At 49.6% G+C, this 23,115-nt stretch overlaps 1 pseudogene; it reads left to right on the top strand.

Moving 5' to 3' along the window:
• The first annotated feature begins 8,684 nt into the window (after window positions 1-8,684).
• LOC111825949 lies at window positions 8,685-8,781 on the top strand (annotated as a pseudogene).
• Window positions 8,782-23,115: the final 14,334 nt, after the last annotated feature.

Genomic DNA, 23,115 nt, shown 5'->3' with positions numbered 1-23,115 from the left:
CATTGCCCACGCCTGCACGACTCCTGTCCCCCTTCTCCATGCCTGCTTCCTCCTGAACACCTCCCACTCGGACCCTCCGTGAGAAAAGTCTCTGATCCTCCACTTCCAAAGGCCATGGTGGGTAGTGGTTAGGAGCATGGCTTGCCTCAAATCAGGTTCACTGGCCATGTGACTTTGAGTTTGAGAGGCATGTAAGATCTCAGTGCCTCAGTTTCCTCATTTATAAAACTTGATGCCCATAGGATTAGACACCAAGTGTGTATGAAGCAGGTAGTAAGCCCTGTGTCAGCATGATGCTCTCTCTTCCTGGGTCCCATGGCCCCTGCCAACCCAGCAATGGTCTCTGTGGCAGACCCCTGAGGGCAGAGACTGTGTCTTATCATCTCCCCACAAGTGAGACACTAAAGAGATGCCTGGCTGTCGTAGCATCTCTTCATGCTGCACCCTTTCACATCCGGCACCCTCCAGCTGAAACCTGGACCAGGTGCCTGAGCTTGTGCACCTCGCCTGAGGGAACCATGGGCTTCCCAGCCTGCTTTGTTGGTGGCTGTGGCCAGGGTCTGAGGGGACAGCTGTCCCTGTTTGCAATCTGCCTCCAAGCAAGGTCCTGCTCTGCTGAATGATCCGCTGCCTTGTCTGCTCAGAAATGAGTTCTGCCAGGTAGGGACAGGGTGGTCTCTGCCTCAGGGGGTGTGGGAGCAGCTCCGGGCAAAGACAGACCCACACCTCAGTGGGCTCTGCTGCCTGCTGGCCCCAGTGCTCTCTCCCCTTTGCCCCAGGCCCTCAAGCCTGCTGGTGTCTGTCTTCTCTCTCCCTCTTAACCTCCCTCCCCCTTCCTTCCTCCTCTCTCTTCCTACCCCTGCTTTTGTCCTCTGAAGAGGCCACAGCCTCCTCCAGACAGCTTACTTTGCTCTTGGCCTCCTTCCAGACATTTGTTTTCATTTCCCCTCAGTGGAGACCAGGAGGGGCAGGCAGGAGGCTATGGAGAGAGGGGGAGCTGAGACCAGCCCTCCTGGATTTTCTGTGAAATCTGAGTATTTCTGGCGGGGTTACTTGGCCTTTTCAGAGAGCATCTTCTGTTTCCTCCTCTGCTGCTTTCGGATCTGGGGCTCTGAGCCCACGTTGGCTTCTGCTGCATCCCCCGCCCTGGGTGTGCCCATGTGTGTGTGCGCACACTCACAGGCACACAGGGAAGCACACACTCACAGGTACATATGGAAGTGCACACATTCACAGGGACACACTGACATGCTCACACACAACCACACATGCACACACTTACATGTCTAGCACACCCTCACACAGGCACACATTGACATGCTCACACACATGCAGACATGTACACTTTGTTCCTCAGCATTTCCATGGAGGTAAAGGGTATACATATGAACCAAATGAGCCTACCTAAGTAATGCAAAGTGTGCAAAGTGAAATACCCAATTTAATGCAAATTACAGAAAACCAAAAATTACACTGCCTACACGATGTGGTCTGAGGCATTAGGTGCCCTCCATTGCTCTGTCATTCCTCAAGCGTCAGGGTCCCCTGCCTTACAGTTCAGAGCCTGGCACTGACCAGGCCGCACAGGAGCTCCTGTCAGAGGACCACCACAGGGTACTATGGGAGGGGCTGACTGCGGAGCCAGCAGTGGGGCCACACTTGACATTTGGAACAATTTCCCCTGAACAGTGGACCTTGCCCAACCCCTGGCCTCCCCTCAACTCTGTGACCCAGAGGCGGGGCCAGAGCCTCAGCCCTTTTCTGTGGCTCTCTTCTGCACCACTGGTTGCCTTGGCAACAGTTACTGCTGGCCCCTGGCCTCCCAAAGCTCAAACTGTAATGTGATCTCAGGCAGGTTTGTTCTGCTCCGCTGGCTTTGAAGACAAAAGCGGGGTACTAGGCAGCAGCTCTAGTTTCAAAACCTGTCCCCAAGGGCTCCCCCTCCCCAAGTAAGGGGAGGGAACAGGATCTGGAAAGAAAGGTGAAGAGGGGGCCACAGAAGAAGTTCAGCTAAAAGAGAAGCAGCTGGAGGAGCAGGGCTGAGGAACTTCCCTAGGACGCCCTTTGGAGAAATGGGCTGATGAAAGTCCACAGTGAGACTGATCTGTCGTTGATTAAATAGTAACTGAAAAAGGTGCCTTTGCCCATCCTGTTCCTTCACTGTTTTAATCAGTGACTCAATGAAAACATGCCTTTAGATTCACAGGTAACACAAAGCTGCAAGGCAGAGCTCAAATGCTTTGACGACTGAATTGTATTCATAAAAGAGACTTTATTAGGTTGAGATAATGGGAAGTTTGGCTGCACAGAAATTGTCTTGAGGGTGCTAATCACTCAGAGAGTAAATGCCACCAGAACACACTGTGTGCTTGTTAATCACCTGCTCCCTGCATGCCTGGGAGTTGAGAGTCCCTCAGGTAAAGTGTGTGAGTCTTAGAAGTTCCAGGGGCTGATGGGATTGAAATTTAGGCTCCAGTATTGTATTTGGAATGCAAGTAAGTAATTGTGCAACTCAGAAGCTGTTTAATGTTGTGGTTAAGAGGAAGGATTCTGGAGCCAAACTAGCTGGGCTTGAACCCTAGCTCTAGTATTTATATGCTGTGTGTCCTTGAGGAAGTTACTTACCCTCTCTGCGTGTCAGTTGCCTCTTCTATACAATGGAGACAATAACACTACCTATTTCCTAGGGTTTGGTGAGGATCGAGTCAGTGACGCTACATAAAACACTTAGAAGAGTGCCTGACATGCAGTAAATGCTTACAAGTTGCTACTGGTATTAGTGAGTTGGCCGTGCACTTTTAGAAGGTTGGTGAGTTACTTTTGCCTGGAGGGCCCAGCTTAATATGCTTGAACAACTCAATCTCCAAACTCCTCGTTGCCCTATCTTCAGGCTGTGCCTGGCCACTCTTGTCATAGGGGTGAGGTAGCCCTGTCGGTAAGAGGGATCAGTGACCCTCTTGCTCTCCAGGACAGCCTGAGGCTACAAGCCCCCAGTCCACATGGTTGCCCTCGGTGGGACCCACGCATGAGAGGGCTGTCCCTCCCTCTGGCTGGTCCACAAGGACCCCGCTTCTGAGGCTCAGTCCATGGCTGTCAGGAAAGTACATTTTCCACCCAACTCCACACCCAACTGCCCTGGAAAGGATGGGGAAGCCTCTATCTCTATCTCCCTTCTCTAGCTTGAGTTTCCTTTCTTCCCCACCGGGTCTTGGGCGCACTGGAGAGGCCAATCCCCAATGTGGACATAACATTATGTAAACATCTGCTTGTCCAGAGGGAAATAATGCTGCTCTCATTCAAATCCTAGATTTGTGTGTAATCAGCACCACCCACTATCTCAGCCCAGACCTTTGTTCATTCATCATTTCTCCTCGCCAACATGGCTGCATTGATTTCGGGAGCCTGGAACCCTCGCTGTCAGAGGAGTGACCACACTAAGTTTTGCAAGAATGTAGGCCTCTCTCCGGCGGGGCTGTGGTCTTTAAGTGTGTTTGGGAATCACATTTCTTCCTATGTGCTTCTCCCACAAACCAAAGCCGACTTGAAGTAACAGAAACTGGGGTTAAAAAACAAAACACACGCTGGAAAACGACCAAACCTCATCTGAAAAGCTGAGTACAGTCTCTTCCCATCTGTTGTGGCCACATTTTTATTCTACTTACGTTATTTATTTTACCAACACTGTATGTATAAAATGCCAGATGCTGTTCTGAGAGCTTTGTAAACACTGCTTCCTCCTTTAATCCCCCTAACAGCTCAACAAAGTAGATCCTGTTATTATCTTCATCCCCATTTTCAGATGGAGAAACTGAGGCACGGGGAGGTTAAGTAACATGTCCACAGTGTATAGCCAGTAAGTAGCCAGGTCGGGATTCAAACTCAGGCAGCGAGCTCCAGAGTCCATGGTCTAACCCACCGTGCTGCCTGCCTTTCGGTTCACCATGCTGGTCTGCATTTTCCGTAAGTAGCCTGGAATCTTCTAGAAGGCATAGACAGTGTCTTCTACATTCTACAGTGGGTACTGCAGGCAATCAACAAATGCTCGTGGTGCGGTTAATAATTGTGGCAATGACCAAGCAGTGTCGTTTACCTCCATGCCGGTCACTAATTGGAAACTGTGGCCCTGGATAGCAGGGTTAACCAGCTCCTCTCCCCCCAGCGGCTGCCCCTTCAGCTCGCCCAGGTGGGCGCAGCGTGATGCCTGCTCCACCGGGAGAGGCGGGCGGCCCTTGGCCTGACCTCTCCACAACCTGTAATCACCACACCCTTCCAGCTTCCCCAGCGGAAAACAGCATCTTCTCTGCATTGTTCTTTGAGGAAGTTGGGCAGCGGCACAGAAAGTATTTCTTCCAGGCCCCAGGCAGGCTGGCCTCTGGACTTCTCGGCAGAGCCTGCAGCTCAGAAAGTAGCACCCTCTCTTCTCTGGGTGACACATCCTCACCGGAGACAGAGACGCTGCGCTGGGAGGGGACTAGATCTGGGTCCCCGTTACAGTCCCTGCAGCTTGCCTGGCCTGAGCCCCCAGTGTTGGGGAAGGACAGAGGGTGCACCTTCAGGCCCCTTGGCCCCTTGCCCATGCACCTACTTGTGCAAGCAAAGGCCGCATCATGCTGGACCCTGTTCTGCCGCTAGGAGTTTTTTTCTGGAAGCCCCTGACCTTTACAGAGCGAGGTCTGGCCAGAAGAACACAGAAGATGGAAGCCCACCCTTTTTTTTCTGGAAGCCCCTGACGTTTACAGAGCGAGGTCTGGCCAGAAGAACACAGAAGATGGAAGCCCACCTCTGCAGCGGGCCGGGGGCTATCCTCCCACATACTTGCTAGCGAGGCTGCTGGGCAAGGAGAAATGTGTGACCCCAGGGAAAATGAAGAGGGGTAGTCACCATCCACTGCTCTCTGCGTCTCTACAGTCTGCACACAGGCTGCTTCTCTCTGGGGTCGGATGTTTCTGTGTCCCCTTCCAGAAGCTGGGGCACTCTGCAGTGTGCGAACACCTCTGTGCCCCCGTCAAGGGGCAGGTTGTGTGTTTACAGCAACTGGGCCAAGTAGTGGGGTGGGTGTCCTTGTGCCCCTTTCACAGATGGGAAACCCAGGACCAGAGAGTGAGCTAATGAATGGCACCCACCCTGGCCCATCCCAGGTTCTTTTCCCTTGAACACGAGGCTGTGGAGTGAGGTGACTGTGCAGGCGAGGGAGGGACATGAGGGAATTACACGAACTTGAGTGAGAGAGCCTCTGAATTTGGAGCCCAGGGAGCCCTGCTTGCCTCGCCCTAGTCCCAGCCCTGTGGAACCACACTGTCATGTAATTAAAGGCAGATATGACAGCAAGGATCCTGTAGTCATGTCTCCACTCCAAGGAGAAGCCACCCAAAACTTAGCAAACACTTCCTCTCTGTGAGAGGAAATCACCTTGTTATTATAATCCCCCAGCCTATCTCCTCTGCTAGACTCCAGGATGCTCCTGGAAAGAGCTGCCTTCCTCTAAGAAAACCAAGGGACACACAGCAATAGTTGGTCCAGGAAGGTGGACCTGAGGGACCTTGGGGAGGTGCCTTAGAGAGAGGATCAGTATGCACTCCAGGCCTTTGAGTGACAGCCTCTCCATGGGCACAGCTGGGACTGTGTGATGAAGACATGGGGGAGCAGGAGCCAGGAGACTGGGTGTCCCCAGTGGGCTTAGCAAAGCTATTTTGAAGCCGGTTTATTGGGCAGCCAGGACGGCTCCCCCATGCTTGTGTGGTGACTCAGGAGGCACTGGGTACAGGGAGAGGATGGAGAGGACAGCTCAGGGGGAAGCTAGATCAGCCAGGGTGGGAACAAAAGGAAGAGGGTGGGACACTTGGAGGTACAGGAGGTAGAGGTGGTAGGACTTTAGAGAGCATCTCATAGCCTGTAGGTCCACTGAGCTAACCACCTCCTGCCCGGGGAGGGTGGCCTGAGCAGATGAGCTACACCTCCAAGGGGGCAGGTTCTGCCCAAGAGGCAGGTCAGAGATGTGCCAAGTGAGGCTCTAGTGGCCATGGCACCATCTGTCCTGGAGGGCCATCCACCTCCTGCTGAGGCCCTTCGGGCAGCTCCCATCCTACCGGCTAAAAAGCCTGTGCCCAACCCCCAGCCTGCCTGGTGTTCACAGAGGTCCCTTGGCACAGTGTTCCATAGGGAACCATCAAAGTGTGAAGGTTCTCTATTGCAAACCATCATCTGTAACAGTCTTGCTGTCCCCGCCCCACACCTTGAGATTCTGATTCAGCTGTAGATGAGTCAGCTCCTATGGCTCCTGTCTGTCCCCAGCTGGGTGGGTGTCGTCCAGACCCTGACATGTGACAAGCACTCTTTCTGCCTTATTCCCAACATCCTTGCATTATCCCCAAGCCCCAGGACCTGCCATGTCTGAGGAGGAAATGCTCTGCTGGTACTTACCTGACCTATGTTGCCTTGAATGACAGTTTTATGATAATAACTCAGAGTCTACTGACTCTACTGAGAAACTGTGACACAGATATCCCAAGGCTTTGATCTTATGAGACACAGACCTTGACCACAATGGGACTACCCTCTTATTGGATAGACTATGTGAGTAGAAAATGCATGGCATTACAGCACAACTGGTAAGAAACACACAAGCATTGCTACAGTCAGAGTGGTCACAGAGTTCCAGAAAGGGGACACCACGGTTCCCAACGTTGTCCATGCCCGAGGGAAGATTAGAGGTTTGAACTGAACACACACCCCTGTCTCAGCACAGGGCATGGGACAGAGGTTCAGAGGTGGGAGGGGAGGGAGGGAAGAGGAAAATGATGACTTCACAGATTCCAGACTAGAAAATCTAATAAAGGGATGCTTGCTAATTGCCCACTCAGATGACTTCAGCAGCCTAATTAAATGGCATCTTTTTAAGTGGTTCTATGAGGAGTGAGGCTGATGCCAGGAATTTCAGACACTGGTGGACAGAGTTTGGGGGTAAGTTGTCCCAACATACTACTCGCTTTCTATCTATGTGTATTCGGGGCTGGGGCTGGGGCTGGGGGCTGTCATCTGGACTGGAGGAACCAAGGAGGAGGAGAGAAAACCCTTGGGGATGAAAGAAGAAAGCTTTGTCCACCAGTGGCAGGCCCCAGCCCCCAGCATCCCCCCTCCATGGGCTCCTCCCATCCCCACCTTTAGGGAGCGCTGGCTGCTTTTGTGGAGCTCTCTGTGTGCAGAAAGGGTCTGCTCAGACTCTGATGCAACCAGCCCAGGCCTGGCTGCTAGGAGGCACAGGTTTTACTTCAAGTTGGATTTGATGCCAAGCTTAGATTCACACCCGCTTTCTATTATTTAGCATCATCCTTCTCGTGACCTGGGGGCCCAGCCCCTGCCTACCTGCCTCCCTTCTCCAAAATGTATTCCCAGTAGCCCACCTCCCTGTGACTCTGTAGCCACTCATTATCACACCCCCACTTTACTTCTCCTGCATGTTTTGCCTCATTGGAGTCCCCTGACATTCAGAACGTTCTCTTTCTCTGTCTTATTAAGCCAACTTCAGCCAGGATGCCTTGAAGTCTTCATCTTACAGATACTCCGAATTTAGGCAGGATGCTACCAGTGCAGTCCAAATACAATTGCATTTTGGATGTATTTCTCAATGCTGAATATACGCCATTAGAAAGAACTTAAGTGAAAGATGACAATCACCACTCTAAGTGTGCTGCGTGAGATTTGGGAGGCTAGCTGACAAACTGAAACACTAAGTGCCCAGGCTGCTACGGGTGACAGGGGGCTCAGGCCTGCAGGAGGAATGTGCTCTCTGACCTGCAGCCCTCAGAGCCACCCACCCCCCAGCTCCCCAAGGACTGCCCCCACCTGTCTCTGCATTTCATCCAGACCCTGGAGCGGCCCCAAAGTAGCTTCCCAGGCCCAGACGTGGGGAACTTTTTAGGACTGGGTCTTGAACGAAAGCTTTCTGGGTCACAGTGGCTCAGAGAGCTGGCCTCCCAGCATGAAAGCTCTAAGTTGGAGGTCTGTGCTGGACATGCGGAGGGGGTGGCAGGCGTAGCTAAATGCTTCCTGGGAACAATGAGCAGGGCCTGCTTTCACCTGTTGTTCTCTGCCCTGACAGCTGTGGGAGATGAATGAGCCATGAGCTGGGCCAGCTGCAAGGGGAGGCTGGCTGCAGCCCCTGTGTGGCCTGTGCACACTCACACCATTGCAGTCACATCCTTTGCAATGTGACCGAGACTCACAGCCTCCAAACTACATCTCCACCTCGGCTAAGAGCTTCTGTTGACAGAGCCTGAAGCTCTGTTGTCACCGGATCTCGGGCTGTGTTCCTGCTTGTTGTGCCTCGGAAAGATCCCTCCGGTTCTGCTTGTCACATAAGTGGGTCTCATGGAGGAGTCAGCCTGGCTGGGGCTGTGTTTTCCATCAAGGTCCCCTCCAGGCCACACCTGCAGCAACTGCTCCTCGGCCACCCAGGAGGCAGATGCTAACAGTTTCATGCCTTTCCTTCCCTGCCTATTTTGCTTGCTCATGGGTGTCCTAGCCTCACATTCAAACTCTACCTCTTTCTCTGTCATATTTAGTAAACGTCACCCAGGATGCATTGAAGTGCTTATAGAGTCTCAGAATTTAGGCAGGATGCTCTCACAATGGAATTTTGCATTGCTAGTGCGATGTTTAACGTAAATGAAGCATCAAGTGAGACCATTAGAAATAAGTGCTAACATTGGAACAATCCAGAGAAGATTCGCATGGCCTCTGGGCAAGGTTGACACACGAATTATGGCAGCATTCCATATTTTTGCATGTGTTAACTAATCTTATTGTGGTAATCATTTTGCAATATATACATACGTAAAATCACTACTTTGTACACCTTAAATGTTATGCAATGTTATATGTCAATTATATCTCAATGAAGCTAGAAAACAAACAAAAAAAGGAACCTAGAGGAAAGATAACACAATTACCACTCTCAAGAGGCTTGCCTGAAGATTTGGGGCGGTGTGCTGACAAACAGACCTGAAATACTGCAAGGACAGCACAAGAAAGAACACAGCTCAGCGCCCACAGGTAGCGACGAAAGGAGGGAGAATTCACCTGGTGTGATGTCAGGAAAAGTCTGACTGTTATGAAGGATGGAGAAACATGGTTCTATGTGAGGTGCCGATATCAATGCCAGAAATCAGAAATTCTTGCTTTGGGGAGAGAACTGCCCAAATCCTAGTGAAGAGGGAGGAAGACAGCATGAGTCTGTGGCTGGAGGCAGCAGGAGGCCCCTTGTGAAAAACTCCCCTGGCCTCTATCATTTCTAAATTACCAATTAAATGGGATTACATTTTTTTCACTACCAAAATAATTCATCTGTGTTTATGGCTGAAAATTTAGAAAGCACAAATGAACAACCGAAGAAAGTATAAATCATGCGTGTTCTCACCCACAGTAACACTGTCTCTCCAGTCTTCTCTCTCTGTACCAGCAAAGGTTTGCTAAATTATAATTTGTGAAATAGAGCATTGATTCAGGGTCTGTTTATCTTAGATTGTGCTATTGCTGCCCATGATCGTAGGTGGCTTGGTGACAATGACGGCTCTTTCTGTGTGAAAGACGGCTGGGAAGAGTTACCCTTTGGGGAAAATGACCGTCACTGTCGCACCGTCCTTTGGATTTATCATCCTTCCATCTGTACATCTCTGTGTCAAGAAAGGCAGGGCCCTATACCGACCATCCCCTCAGCCCACGACACAATCCCTTACATTATTGTTCCCTATTTCACCTTTGTTTTCCTTAGTGCATCTATGATAGAGTGTGGAGAATGAGGCATATTTAAAATACTTCTAATAACCTCCCTGCCTCTGGGTTAATCTCTTTGGTTCAGCAGGTAGTAAACCTACAAGGGCAGGAAGATGTAGAACAATAACCATGTGTACCCCGATGTGATCCTCAATCTCAAGAAAGCATCCATCCTGGGAGAGATGGTGTATAGACTAAACAGACTGAATATGTTCAGGGGCTCTCCTTATGTAAGAGCTTGGGGTGGGGAGGAATAATCTGGTCTGTTCCCCCCCCCCACTCTTATTCTATATAATAAAGAGCTAATATGCTAATTAGACCAAACAGCGACCTTCCAGACAACCGTCCGGACTACCTTCCAGATGAAGCTGGGGCTGTGAGGGCCGAGCCCCTTGCACGAATTTCATATTACAAATGAGGAAACTGCTAGAAACAGACTTACTCAAAGGCCTCTTGCAAAGCCCCAAAATGCCTGTTTCCGAGCCCTGATGTAATTTCTTAGCAGTTTTGGTGCCTTCTGGCTTGGGCGCATACCCATCAGACATATCTTTAGTGAGTTCATAGTGAACATCTGTGACTCAAGACAAAATCGCCCAGAGCAAGTTGGAGGATACAGGACCTTCTCTGCCCCAAAGAGTTAAGTGGGGGGCCACTGATGTCAGTGCTGATCCCACCAGTGTTTGGACAGGAAAGGAACTCGGGGGCTGTTTTTCTTCTCTGAAAGCCAATCCCAGTGGAGTCACTGGGGTTTTTTAAACCAAAGGTTTTTAAAGCTTGAAATGAAAAACCATGACCTCAGCCATCACACACGCAGCCCCTGCTGCGATACATCTAGCACCACACGCTCCGGGCGTCCTGTAAATAACTCACGTCTGTGGGGCACATGTGGGGCCCATGAGCTGCCATCAGACGTGGTTTTAGTTGGAAGGCCAGACTCCAGCCCTGTGGACGCTACAGTCATCTGTTAGCGATTTCCCGTTCCCATTAAAACCAGACGCTGGATGCATGTGCGTCGTTGCAGACTCTCATAAGGGATTCATTTTTATTGCTTGGGCTCTGGTCTCCGAACCACATCAATTACAGCCCTTTGTGTTACCGACGGGGGTGTGGAGTGAAATGATGACAATCTCATTGCCGTGGAACAGTTCACAGATTGTACGGAGATGGAAGCCCACGTTCACCATGAGAACAGAGCGAGTGGAAAATCTAGATTCTAAGCTACAGAGACAAATCCACTCCCAACATACAAATGCCTAATCGCTACCAGCAAACCATGGCATCGGGGAGTTTGGGCTGCATTAAACCTAACTTTACCAGTGTCAGGCAATGGAGACTTAAAACCCAAACTTAAGGAGTAATTTCCAGAGTTAGGTCATTATTATTATTAATTATTATTCATAACAGCATGTGAAAATTTTAGTTGTTATTGACTGGCCGTATGGAGACTATAAAACACATAGGGGACCAGCCACAGAGAAACTGAAGTTTGTCCTGGTTCTTCCATGAATTTGCTCTGTGAAGTTGGGCATGTCATGAGATTGAGCTTCAGTTTCCTCTTCTGTCAGGTTAGAGGTTTACTAGTAGAGGATGTGGATTTCCCTCCATCTTTCACTTCCTAGGACTCTGAGCATCTGTATGAGGTGCAGAAATAAAATCATAGCAGACAAAGTCTTGCACACTTGAGAACCACTGTCCTACAGAGTCAAGGGTGCTGGGCTGCCACCACCCAAAGTACAGCAGATAGGAAGGCCTGTGCCTCCCTAAAGTCCACAACCTAGGACAGCCTTAACTGTAGTGACAAGAACCCCTGGGCACAGGCTTAAATTGGGGTTTGAACCTGCAAGGTGCTGCATCGTGAAGGCCTATGAAGAGCTACTTTACCATGCAGCAGGGTCTTCAGCCCCTTGGCAACTATTTTCTACCTTCGAGATAACCCCCCCCCCCCCACACACACACACATACACACACACACCAGGAAAAGAGCCGAGGTTACACCATGGGAGAAGGGATCCTGGAAAGTATACAAAGAATAGCCTTTTGTCTACAGGGAACTTCTAGACCTCAGAGGACAGGCCTAACTTGACTAAAAGGCACCCCCAGCTCCTCCACAGAAATTCACCAGCCGCCACAGTTCCGTCAAATCCTAGGAAAGCTTTGCAGCTAGGAGTTTGCAAACTATCTTCTCTCTGGCTCTCTTTTGTTTTCGGCAAGTGACGGATGCAGGGCAAGGAGGGTGAGCCCGATAAGTCATTTCCTCCTCCGAAGGCATTTGACTCACCTCTGCTTCACCCCACACGAGTGTGCTCAGAAGCAGACAGCACCGGGCTTTTTCCTGAGCTGTAATCCACCATGGTTCTTGGTTGAGCCCCCACAAGTTGCGAGGCTTCTGCGGGAGGCCCAGGCCTGGGGCTGTGGGACTGAGTCCTAATCCTGTTTCTCTGCTCTTAACCTGGCGGAGGAGACCTGGAACTAGTCCCAACCCTGCTCATCTCGATTCCGCTCCTGGAGAACAGAAGGATGAGGCTACCCAGACTCACAGGAGTGTGGAGTCCAGTCACAGGGTCCAGTTGTGACAAGAACCTACTTGTCCTGAGTGCACAGGAGGCCGGGGGCCCTTGCCTGTCAACAGCCTGGACTTATAAGAAAGTTCAGCAACAGCTCTCATCAGGCTGGATACCTACCGGCCATGACTATCACACCCTGAGAAAAAAGTCTTAATTGTCCACAACCATATATCACCCACACTTACCCCAAGGCTTGGTGAAGGGAACTGCGGCTGACAGCCTAGGACAGTGGTTCTCAACCTAGGCTGCACATTAGAATCACCTGGGAATCTTTTTAAAATCCTGATTTCTGGGCCTCATCCTCTGGAAATTCTGTTTCTTTGTTATGGGATGGGGCCACAACATTAGTAACAAAGAAACAGCATTTCTGGAGGATGAGGCCCAGAAATCAGGATTTTAAAGATTCCCAGGTGATTCTAATGTGCAGCCAAGGTTGAGAACCACTGGCCTAGGAGAAGGAAAGAAGAGACTCCATCCTACACCCTTTTCCACTTCGTTGTGTGCCTGTTGACACATGGTGGCCTCTCTCTCTCTCTCTCTCTCTCTCACACACACACACACACACACACACACACACACATACACACACTGCTAGCAGTAACCATGCATCAGCCGCCCCATCTGGATGGGCAAAGGGGACAATGAACAGAATGAATGAGTCTTGGTGAAGACCATCTGCCCATGGGCTCCAGCTTTGTTGGGAGAGGAAGTGGCAGCTCCACCTGCATCCCATAGAGAATGCTTTCAGTCTGCATGGAGATAACTCCCTCTGCCCAGTCACACCTGTCATTCCGTGAATCATTACTGACTGCCTACAAGACGGACCATCATGGTCTGCCTGCGGCACAGAAATGGCCTGGGGCGGGCAGACAGCACTCATCAGATTGCCACAAAAAACTCCCAGGCCAGCAAGTGGTCTCCTGAAGGAGGATGGAACTGCCAGAGAGGACCAGGCTGTCCCTGCAGATTTGTCCATCCCTACTGGGGACCCCAGGACTTGCAAAAGCTTCCAAAGGCCCCACTGATTCTCACATTCTAGGATGATCCCACCTCCTGGGCATCTCGGAGTGACCCAGGTCAAGCTTCTCCATAAATAAAACATGTGGTGCAATCTCCGAGGAGAGTGGCTGAAGAGGCAAAGGGGCCTGGGGACGCTTCTCAGTCCTTCACGTCAGCCTTGAGAGGCTCCTGAGGCAGCTGGTGAAGAGGGGACCGGGCGGCAGCATTCCAGGACATGTGGAAATGTGAACTCTGGAGGGTTCCTCTTCCTGAATTCTCCCCTTTCCCTATTCGAGCTTGTGCCTTGATATCCCCAAGCAAAAGCAGTAAGGACATTAATAGCAACATTTACTGGGTACTTAGTGTGCGCCAGGCACATTTATTATTAGCTCATTTAATCCCAAGGGAGGCACGAGGCATGAAGAAAAAGTAGCCTGCACATTTTTCTTGCGTTTGTTGGGAGAATTGGAGAGAGAGAGCATCTTAAAGAAACTTGCAAACAAGAGAATTTCCTCCTGACAAAAGATTCATCTGGCTTGTGAAGAAGAAACCAGGGGAAGAAAAAAGGAATGAGAAAAAGGATTATGGTTTGGGGGGCCGGAGAGGGTGGGGGGCCTGCACCCATGTTCTTGCTGAGGAAGAGAGAAGGTAGATACCTGAGCACATGTCCCCCCTACCTCCAGCCTGACATGGAAGTGCAAGGCCAGAGTGGCCGTGGGACTGGGCAGTGGGTGTCTCAACTGCTCCCATGTGTGCTGAGCATCAAGGGCCGGGCACCGCCCCCAGAGCTCTTGCACTATTCAGGCTCCTCAGACTATGTTACAATCTTTGGATGAGGGGACCCAATAAATATTGATTTCACTCTCTTTTACCAGCAGCCAAAAGAGAATGAAATCAGATATTACTGGTTCTGGTTATAGAAAACTAAACTCAGCCCTGTTTCTCTAGTAACCGAGTTCTTGGACTGAGATTCACATATGGTACATTTGCCTAAATTTTCGACCTAACAGTCAGTAGTTCTTCAATGAATGTTCCTTGAGTGATTGGATGAGCAAAAGTAAAAAAGAATGCAGATACGATTCTCAAAGTGTGGGACAAGGACATCTGAAATCCTTTCATAAATGATCCAAAGACATTAAGTTGCTTTTTGCACTGTCATTCTCTCATGGTAGAGTTTTTCAGAGGCTACAAATGCAACCGATTGAATACAGAAGTAGGTATAACAATTCCACTGTCACCTATTAAGCGGAATATTCAAAACCATTTTCAAAATTTTTTACTAATATTGTTTTGTTTTGGAAAACATAGTTGTGTCGTAAAATACTTTATGGTAACATTCAATGAGTTTATTAATGTATTTTAATGAACTAATAAAGCATGTTTTTAAGATTTTTCAGCTTGAATTTAATTTATCGCAGATTATTTGGGAACTGCTGTAACAAAGAGCAGGAGGGATGAGGTGGAGGTACAGGAAGGCAGATTTACAATTGGCTGTCTGACCTTGAACAAGCCATTCATCTCTACCAAATGAAGATGCTGAAGCAAAGGGCTCCAAGGACTCCATCCTTGACAATCTCTAATTTCTCTGTCAGAGGCAGAGATAGAAGCTCAGTAAAGTCCAAGGGGCCCTCCCTGAAATTCCGGCTCCCTTTAGTGCACCATGGGAATGCCACAGCATGGGTTTGCTGGCTAAAAATAATTGCCCTAAGACCTGGGGGTCAGAGGGCTCCTCCCAGAGCCAGGAGGGAGGTGATGTCAGTGCCTGGAAGCCCTCAGCATTCCTGGGCAGCTCAGGTCTGGGGGTGACTGCTCAGGAATCTGCCATCCTTTTGTGCCTCCAGAAATGTCACCTCTAATCTCTGCCTGAGCTGAGAGACAGAGAGAGAGAGAGAGAGAGAGAGAGAGAGAGAGAGAGAGAGAATACACTCCATCAAATGCTAGGAGTAATCCAGTTTAGGCACTGACGCCCTTTTAAGGAAGCCTCGGCTGAGAAACAAAGCTCCGAGCCTTATTTTTCAGTTGGGCCACACCTTGCCCCATGTTGTGGCCTCAGCAAGCAGAAATACTGAGGAGACAGCAGGGGTGTCCCTCCCAGCAGTGATGACATCCTTCCTTTTTTGCCCTGGCCCTACCAGTGCCGGAGCCCACGCTCTTTTGTGGGGTTATTGGAAACCTGCTCTGAAACACATTATAAATATCCAATAATAAATAAACATGAGTTATTTCTGAAATGTACCCAGGAATAACCAACTGCCCAACTAGCCAAGCTTGTTCTTCAGATTCTGGGAAAAATAGAAATGTGGGTATGATTTATTTTTCCATTGCCCAAAGCAGAATCATTGCCTGTACGTGTCTAATTATAGTTTTCTGTTTCCATTTTTTAATCTTATCATCTTGTAGCTTGGGGAAAGAGAGAAGAGGACAGAGGGAGAGACAGATTATGAGAGTAAATAAAAAAATGAAAGCAGAAAAGAAGATTCTATTTTCCCTTCCAGCTCTTCGATAACATTCAGAAAAAAACAGCATGGTCTAGGCTTTCATATTTCCTTGACCCTGGTAGGCCTGAATGAGAAAGACCCAACTTCGTGAGTGAGCCTGGAGGTATGTTATGAACTTCCAAATCCCAAAAGAATCAGAAAAAAAAAAAAAGAGAAAGCTGGAAAAGAGGAGAAAGACCACAATATAGACTAAAGTGATTTGAGCCTGTAGGTCACTTTGAACTCTCTTTGCCTCTGTGATTCATGAGTCCCCTCCGGGCCTGCCTGTAAAATGCCTGCTCATTCAGCTCTGCCCCCACCCAGCAACTTCCGGGTTCACTTCTGAGCAGTTTAGTCACCAGGATGCTGTCAGGACCATGTGCAGCAGGCTCAGACAGGTGCTGCTCACCTCCCCACCATCATCATGTCATTCATTTATTTATCGGTCCAACAGCCATGGTCATCAGGACCCTCCCCAGGGTCCTCAGAGTTGGGGGGTGGGGGCTGGCCCAGGCAAGACTTTGGTCTGCAGCCTAAGAATTTACTGCGAGGAGGAAGGGAAGGGGGACAAGAAGGCACTGGAACAGTTGATAGTCCACAGGATGCAGCCCACAGACTGGGGACACTGAGTCACATCTCAGCCTCGTTTTTCTTCTGGATACTGTGCGTCCTGCTCAAATTCTTAATTGACCATTAGACAGGTTAGAGCAGGGACGGTAGCCAGGCTGGTGCCTTCTTTCTAAAGAAGAGAAAACTAAGGCCCAAGAAACATAGCGATTCCTCCCCAGTCAGTCAGTGACAGAACTGAGGGCCAAGTCCAGCTCTCTTCTGCCCGGGCCACCTCCTCTGCCTGTCTCAAGGCCTCCATGATCTGTCCCACTCCTCTCTCTCTAAAGGACAGCTGGTCTTGGTGTCCATGCTGTCTGCCATCCTCGACAGCCTCCCAACAGCAGGATGTGGCTAGGTTTGCATAGAGCCTGAGTGACAGTTACTAAATTCTATGCACACCCCTGTGCCTGTGACTGACTCTGGCCAGTGCAGAGTGAGGGTCTGACAGCAAAGAGGCCATCAATTTTCCGAATGATGACTTCTCCAGGTTCCCACTGAGGTGCCTGGGAGTTATCAGAAATAACCATAAAAGGACATCCATTCCAGACTCTGAGTCCTCAGGCTTTGCTCACAGTCTCTACAGCATCCCAGTAATTGAAATGTCTGTGGACTCACATATTCTTCATGTCTGCTCACCAGTGCGGGAGCCACCAGGTGACCAGAGTCTTTATCCCGATCACGTTAGCACCACAAAAGAGAAGAAGCATCTCAGCACATCCGTGGTCCACCTGGCCTTATCCTTTCAGACACCCCAGGCCCTGCTGGGCCAGGGCTGGAGGAACCGTGGTGGGCCTGTCTTGTGGTATGAGCTCTACTGTTGGTGTGCATATAATGTGTGTGTGCACCTATGTGTACATGCACCATTTCCTGGAAAGCAACAGCTGTGCCGTGAAGAAGGCATGACTCACTTCTCCGCACCAGCCCTCCCTAGCACAGAGGCCTGTCTGGAGCTGTCCAGAGCCTGGGCCTCATAGTGAACGAGGACCTGGTGTGTATCTGAAGGCCAGTAACCCTCCCCCTACCCTCAGCCATCTGTCTGACTCTTGGCCATGAGAAGAGAATCCTGTTGTCTCTGGGTAACTGCCTCTCTCCTTGGCTTCGTAAGTAAATATCTAGGAAAGACTGAAGAAAGGGAATCGGTGGGGTGTCCGGAGAGCATCAGAAGGATGAGAGAAACAGGCTCTTTATCTTCACCATCCAGATTGCCAACTCCACCTTTTCTCCACCCCCTGCAGGTAACTTCTCTGTCCTTCCTCTTCCTCCTCCTCTCCGTCTGTCATTTCCTGCCTCATTCATCATTCACTCAACACTTTAGAAACCTACTCTGTACTAGATTTTACGCTAGTCCCTGAGGATACAAAGGTGGATATGGCAGCATTTGTGACCTTAAGGTAAACATTGAGACCAGCCAGGAGCGAAAGCATCATGTCATGTTGAGTGTCAGGGGCAGGGGAAAGGGAAGCTGAGATCCTGACCACTGCTTCTTGCCAGTGAGCAGTTCAAAGAGGAACGTCTTCAGAGGTTTGGGTCTGAAGACAGCGCTGGGTATGAGGCATCAGTGTCCCCAAACAGCTCACTGTATTAAAATCACATTTGTGACTCCATTTCCTGACCACACACCACTGGTCACCCAGAAGAAGCTCTCTTAAGCATAGACTCCAAGCGATGGCCCCTGCAGGGCGGTGACCCTGGTCCAGGGCCGGGCTGGAGAGATCTGAGGCCTTTATACAGAAGTGCGGGAGGAGTGCGGTGAGGCCTGGCGAAGTTCTGAGCCCAGTCTTAGTCCTGGCATGTTGTATGTTCTTTACTAAAGCTCACAAGCCAACCCATCTCACGGGATGACATTTATAGTCAGGAATTAGAGAGAAGACCTGTGTTCACAACCCCCTTCCATCCAGCAGCTTCTCCATTGGCCAAGTTAGAATCTTCCTCCTAAACAGGCAAGGTCCGGGCAAAGGAAGGATTTTTGTTTGCTTCTGTGATTTATTTTATTAGGGGAATGGGGGACACCCTGGAAGCAGTCGAGGGTGAGTGCTGACCTTTTACCCACTTATGGTCCTAAGGGCCCAGTGCCCCAACATGTGAGTAGATGGTTGGTTGAGGGTCTGGTAGCCAAGGGACAGGCAGAGCCCTTAGCCCTGCTGGTCTGGAAATGTAGGCAAACAGGCAATCTGTGAAATCCCTGGAAGCCGTGCTGGCGGTCTGTGTTTCCGGTTCCAGCAGAATTGTGGTGGGAGACTGAGGCGCCTCCCAGAGGGACAGTCCTTGATTGTTCAGTCCCTCCCACCTGGAAACATGCTTCTTCAGTACCCAAGGCAACCTGGTACCTACCCAATTCTCCCCTCCTCCTCCCCGCAAGCAGAAGGAAACAAAGAGGCAAGTTTACAAGGATGGGCTGGACTCTCTAGTCCAGGTTATAGCCACCGGTTTCTCTCTCCCTAGAACTCCAGGTGAGCAGGCTCTGGGAGGCCCCAGCCAATTGGAGAGCTTGGGCGGTGTCCCTGAGGATGCTGGAAAAGGACATAGGCTCCGTTTTGCTGGAGCCATGAGGTACACGCGGTCACAAGCCCAGAGGGCCCATATGGGGCTGGGAAGGTGAGCAGAAACCTCCAGGGGTCTATAGGAAGCCTTGCTTATCATTTGCAAATTCATCAACCTCAAAACTTATGATTATGGGGGGAAGAGGGAGTTATCATGGCCATTTAACTAAAGTGTTGGGATCACTCTGTGGAGGTTTTTCAGGAAATGGAGGTCTGCCAGGAACCAGGAGTCTGGGTGTGTTTAGCTCTGGGCACTGCCCTTGGCAGTCATGGAACAGTCCTGAAATCCACCACGCCCCACCCACCCTGAGCTCAGTATTTTGGTTAGGCTTGTTTTGCACGGCCTCATCACTAACCCTGTGGTTTTCAAATGCCCCCTCCCTGCCCCTGTTCCCCTAGGTTCCTCTTTCCCCAGAGGGGTCTGCTGCCCAGAGCCAAAATAAACGCTAGCAGCTGGAAAAGAGGAGAGCTGCATGGGAGTGGCTGCTGCAGGTCCTTCTCTCTGTAGGGTCGAACCCATCCCCACCTGCTTCTTAGCTGCACATCAGGCCAGTCACGGGCGCCTTCCTGGCTCCCAGCTGCTAAGGCTCCTCGAATTTCTTTAGGTTGGCAGCAAAGGGAATGAGACGCTGCTGCACTGGAAAATGTCATGCTCTTACATCTATCTCAGACCACAGCTCCGTGATTATAGAAAAATTGATTGCTTCCCTTTCCCCCAATCATCCCAAATGTGGGACCCCTGCCCTGTGTCAGGGAAGGAAGGACAAACCATTAACTGATTGGGACGTGGTTCCCCAAGCCAGGCTCCTGGGTGGTCTTTGGCTGCCTTGGGTAAGGGCTCCGCTTTCCTTATATCCATAAAGGATGAAGTGTGGAGTTTCCCAGACCTCAGAGTTCAGAGCCACGGCTCAGATTCAGTCAAAACAATCCCACAATAACCCAATGCAAGATAGAGAATCTTAGTTAAGTTAGCAAATATTTATCATAACAGATTCATCTAGGAGCCTGATTAGCAATTGGTTTTCATTCTTCTTGTGGTATTTTAGCTATTTCTTTTTTATTTTTATTTATTTTTAGCCCTAATCTCTTTATTATTTTTTTCAAATTATTTAGATGAAGTGAGGTCTGTAAAGCCTTTGGTCACTTATTGTAGTGTCATTCAATGACCACAGGTAGCAAGGTCTGTCCAAGTTCTAACTTAAATCATGTTGGCAACTTAAGTAGGTCTCTTTTCTCTCAAAATCATGATTGTCTGTGTTAAAAAGCTTTAGTTAGGTTCCCATATGTGTCATTTTGTATTGATGTGGGAAGACTTTGAAACCTAGCCCAATATTTTAGGGAGAAGTAGTATCAAAGGAGGAATGATAAAATGCTATCTCAGGAGATGAAAGGCAAATCTAAGAGGCACTCACAGACGGTGGAGTGGAGCTCATGAAATAATTTATTGAATAATTGCTATGTATAGGCCAGTCCTGTGCTGAGCAAGTTTATACACTATATTATTTAATCCTCCCAAAAGCCCTCTGAAATAAAAATTGTTATATCCATATGCAAATCAATGCATGCAGAGTCGGTGACCTTCCCAAGGTCACACTGCCACTCACAGACATAGCCAGGTCCAGGCTGGGCTGTCTTGCTCCGAGACCTGGACTCTTAGCCCCCGGGGCCCTGGGGTCTGGATCTGATTCCCCTGTTCATTTCCTCAGCAACTGGTGGTACATTACTTTTTTCTCTGGTTTCAATCTCCTTGTTTTGCTATAGCAACTTGTCAACCATTCCCTCAAGCATCACTGGAAAGTGCCTGGTACTACCTCAAGTGCTGCTAAGCAGCTCCGGGGTTGTTATAGAGATTCAACAGGATGGTGTATAATGATCATGTAACACAATTGGCACCTGATAGCTGGGGGCTAGCTGGTAATGATGGCCCCACGAAGCTTTGCTGGACCATCTACGGCCACCAAACTTCTCTTCTGAACTAACTCCATATATTCATTCAGTGCCTACTACGTGCACAGCTGTTATGGCCATGACACAGGCACACCACTTGCTGATAAGGTCTGGCTCAGGCTCATCTTTGTATCCCTCCAGCATCCCCCAAAGTGCTAATGGCACAGAAGAGGTCCAGAAACATTGCTTAGTCAATTCCCAAATGCCCTCTACCCACAGCACCGGGCACCCTTGCAATGCCTTCCACACGGCTGGTATGATGGTTGATTCTATGTGTCAACCTGGATGGGTGAAGGGACGCCCAAATAGCTGATAAACATCAATTCTGGGTGTGTCTGTGAGGGCGTCTCTGGAAGAGAGTCACTTTTGATTCACTAGACTGAGTAGAGAAGATGGCCTTTACCAAGGCAGGTGGGCAGCACCCAACCCATTAGATAGAACAAAAGCACGAAGAGAACAAAAAGGTGGAGGAAGGCAAATTTGGTCTCTGAGCTGGAATGTCCAACTTCCCTGCCCTCAGATACCAATGATCCTGGTGCTCAGGCCTTCAGACTTAAACTAGAACTTACACCACCAGCTCTCCTGGGCCTCCAGCTTGCACACAGCAGATTGTGGGACTTCTCAGCCTCCATAATTGTGTGAGCCAATTTGTATGAAAACCTCCTTCTGTATTTCTATATATAGCCTACCAGTTCTGTTTCTCCTGAGTACCCTGACTAATGCAGCTGGGTCCTATTCCCTCTCCTCTTCCCAAATGAGACAATCACCCTCTTGATAGAGAATGAAACAATTCTTTTTGCATAACTACTTTTTTTCCCCAGTTGTTTTTATCCTGTGGAAATTCAAGTGTTTTTAAGGACCCTTGAAGCTGACAGAGACCTGCCATAACAGCTGTGGGGGAGATTTCCCAGTCCCTCCGCTGTCAGTGAGCAGCGACAGATCCAGGTCTCTTGGGAGAATCAAGGTCTGAGTCTTTGGACTTGGGACTGGGCAGAGACCCCTGGCTCCAGCCCCCTCATCCGACGCCATGGGGGAAGGAGGCGATGAGATCATGTCTGCAGAGGCCCAGCCCCTTGGAAGGAGATCCCTCTGTAATTTCTTGGAAAGACCTCTCCCTCCAGCCATTTCTACTCACACCATCTCAGCTTTCCTCATCTGGCTGCCGCCACAAACAGCAGTCTGCATGTTCCTGCCAAATTTCCATGTGCTCCCCCTGCACTCTTCCTGTGCTTTGGGTTTCTCCCTAGGGACCAGGTGCACGTCTGACCACATGAGCCAGAATTTAAACTCGTATGGTCTCTACCAGTTATTTATCCTTCAGATAACTGTATAAAGGGGGTTAGGTGTGGGGGAGGAATGTTTTATTTTATTTTTTTCATTTTTATGCCTCCCCTCACTCTGTCTGGATATAGGAATCTGGGGAGCGAGGGGGAAGGAAGGTTTTCTTGGTAGGAGTTGCTTACCTTTTGGGAGTACAGTCGTGTAGGCTTCGGGGAGACCCTTTGCCCGCCCTTGGCTGTATGTGGTGATCCTCCTTCTGTGGGTTTCTTTTCAGTGTACTGGGGTGGACGTGGATAGGAGGCACTGTTCCTCCCTAAACAACTCCACCCAGGATACTGCGGAGCTGGGTTCTGAGGTTGTGCAACTTAAATTCACACAGTGTTATACAGGCATACCTTGTTTTGTTTTGTTTTTTTTGTTTGTTTTTTAAAGGTGTTTACCATTCTTTTTTAAAAATATATTTTATTGATTTTTTACAGAGAGGAAGGGAGAGGAATAGAGAGTTAGAAACGTCGATGAGAGAGAAACATAGATCAGCTGCCTCCTGCACACTCCCCACTGGGCATGTGCCCGCAACCAAGGTACATGCCCTTGACCGGAATCGAACCTAGGACCCCTGAGTCCGAAAGCCAACACTCAATCCGGTTAAGGCAAGGCATACCTTGTTTTATTGCATGTCACAGGTGCTTTTACAAATGGAAGACAAGACCCTTCATCTATATATGCCTAAGCAACCGTTATGATGGAATGACTGGAACAAACAGAATGACCAGAACGATTGGTCGACTAGTCACTATGATGTGCACTGACCACTAGGGGGCAGACGCTCAATGCAGTAGATGCCCCCTGGTGGTCAGTGCTCTCCCACAGCCAACCTCCTGTGGCTGGCCAACCTCCCCTGGTCTCTCCCTGTGGCCAGCCAAACTC

The sequence above is a fragment of the Myotis lucifugus genome, unplaced genomic scaffold, assembly GCF_000147115.1.
Source record: "Myotis lucifugus unplaced genomic scaffold, Myoluc2.0 scaffold_47, whole genome shotgun sequence".
Taxonomy (NCBI): Eukaryota; Metazoa; Chordata; class Mammalia; order Chiroptera; family Vespertilionidae; genus Myotis; species Myotis lucifugus.
This window is presented reverse-complemented; position numbering and strand designations above follow the sequence as displayed.